This window comes from Palaemon carinicauda, chromosome 9, assembly GCF_036898095.1.
Source record: "Palaemon carinicauda isolate YSFRI2023 chromosome 9, ASM3689809v2, whole genome shotgun sequence".
In the NCBI taxonomy this organism is placed as follows: Eukaryota; Metazoa; Arthropoda; class Malacostraca; order Decapoda; family Palaemonidae; genus Palaemon; species Palaemon carinicauda.
In genome coordinates, this window is record NC_090733.1 from 4,613,966 (window position 1) to 4,616,465 (window position 2,500).

The 2,500-nt window shown below is 29.7% G+C and overlaps 1 long non-coding RNA gene across 1 annotated transcript in view; it reads right to left on the minus strand.

Moving 5' to 3' along the window:
- Positions 1-2,090: 2,090 nt before the first annotated feature.
- Positions 2,091-2,500, minus strand: part of LOC137646756 (uncharacterized) — a 2,943-nt gene continuing 2,533 nt past the window's right edge. Inside the window, exon 3 of the long non-coding RNA XR_011045448.1 lies at positions 2,091-2,259. This is a non-coding gene — a long non-coding RNA (uncharacterized lncRNA). The remainder of the gene's footprint in view (positions 2,260-2,500) is intronic.

Sequence of the window (2,500 nt, forward strand, 5' to 3'; positions counted from 1 at the left end):
TATTATGAAATCATAAATAAATGAACATTCTCAAGTAAAGAATTCGAACCATAAATATGTACAGATCTTGTTAAGCAAAATATCGACATCAATTTAACCTTTATGCACTAATTTAATGGCAAAAATACTGTCAATTACGCATATGAAACTGTTAAAATTCTTGAAAATAGATATATCATCCTTTTCTAATGTTATAACATTATTGAAAAATACCAAAGTCTACCTATAGATTATTTTGAATGTTATTTAAAAGTTTGAAGGAAATTTTCTAAATTTGGTCTTGTGATACTGAAGAAAGAAGAATGAATGTCGAATGGTTTCCAATGAGTTATGAAAGAATGTTGGATGACCTTTGTTATTGTGGACAAATAACCTTGGAATTATGATTCAATATCCAAAGCTAAAAAACTTCTGCAATTCACGTGTTTCACACAGGCTAGTATAATGTAACGGTATTTTCTTTTTATTGTATATCTCGCTATACACGTCATTGTTGAAAGAATCTGTTTAAGGCTTTCTTTGCAGGAATATTTTATTGGAATTTTTGTGACCTATTTGTCCTTAACCTGCTTTATAGAAATTTGCAATTTATAACTTAACAGTTCAATATCACATTGGTGGTTAGCGGTGTGATCTGCTCCTTTCCACATTCCCCGTCACTGCTGTATCTTAAGGTTTGATGGTGCCACCCTCCGACCGTGACTCTCCTATCAATGCCACTCCCATGAAACTACCGCTCTCCGCCAGTGGAGGAGCATTCTCTTGGTTTCAGCATGCAGAAATCCAATTCTTCTTCAAGGATGTGAGTCACACAAACACCAATGCAGAAAATGTTCTCGCCCCGATAAGTGAGGACACTTGTGGAAATCTCTGATTGGGTTTGCGAGCAAAGAGACAACCCAATAGTATACAACGCCTTCTAAACATACTTGCTGGTGAGGTACTCGTCATTGATGGCTCCCACATAGCCATGCTCTTTTAACTCTCTCAACAACCTTTACGGATCCAAAAGGTCATTATGGCTTTCCAGTAACCTTCCGCTTGAGCGAGACTCAGACCCCAGTCTAGCAATCACCAGATAAGGACATTACAAATCAGGCAACCACATAATTCATACTGAGCCATCAGACTCTGGTTAACCACAAAATCAACAAAAGGGGCACTCAGTAGAGACCATGCCTTTACCAATACAAGCTGTTCCATTTGGCTATAATTGCACCAAAGTCTTGGTTAATAATACTATCACATATTTTTACCTTTACTATATCATTTTTCCATTCAGGATATATATATATATATATATATATATATATATATATATATATATATATATATATATATATATATATATATATATACATACATATATATTCATATATATATATATATATATGTATATATATATATATATATATATATATATATATATATATATATATATATATATATATATATATATATATATATATATATATATATATATATATATATATATATATATATATATTCATATATACATTTATATATATATATATATATATATATATATATATATATATATATATAATATATATATATATATATATATATATATATATGTGTGTGTGTGTGTGTGTGTGTGTGTGTGTGTATACTGTATATACTGTATATATACATATAACTTTCCAGCGTATTACAGAGTAAGATTTCTGATACATTTGGATGGGTTTGTCCCATTTACTTTTTCCTATTAGGTCACACATATTGGGTGTAGTAGTTGCATGGTGTATCCCTTGACTGATGATTGCTTATATCGTATGGCACTTAATCACCCAAGGCGTAAATAATTCCCTCTTTTCGTTAAAGAAATTGAAATTTTGATGTTGAATATAAAAACGCATTCTCTATCTTACATCAAGCTTCCATTCTCTAAAATATACTCGAAACCATTTTATGGTCGTAGAGTCAATGTCCAATAATATTTCGACTTTTTATTTAATTTCTATTTTGTGTTGATGCATATCAAAAGAAATTTTACATAGATGAAGGAGGAAAGGGTTAAGAAAATAATGGTTATTTTTATTTTTATTCCAAAATCCAATAAAGAACTGTTGCAGAGATTAATAATTCTAAACAATTGGTTTTACAAAGGTAAATTTTAAGCATATTCAAATTTAAAATTTTCATTTAAGATGCCGAAGATACATTTCCATATTCCCTTTTAGACTTGGCTTTCTTGTTTTATTCAATCCTCTATTTCCCTGAACACCTCTCAACAAACTGAAAAAAAAAAACAAAAAAACATTTCTAAATCAATATCAATTTGAGTAAACAACTGGACACTTTCACACCTGTCGTCACATAACATCTTATGTACCTTATAACACAGAATAAAATCCAGTATATAATATCTGATTTCCTCAGAAATAATACTATTGTTCCTTTGTGAAAAATTGTTGATCTTTGCGATTAAAAGAATAAAAGTACATTTAAATAACATTAGACAGAACAATACGTGTGT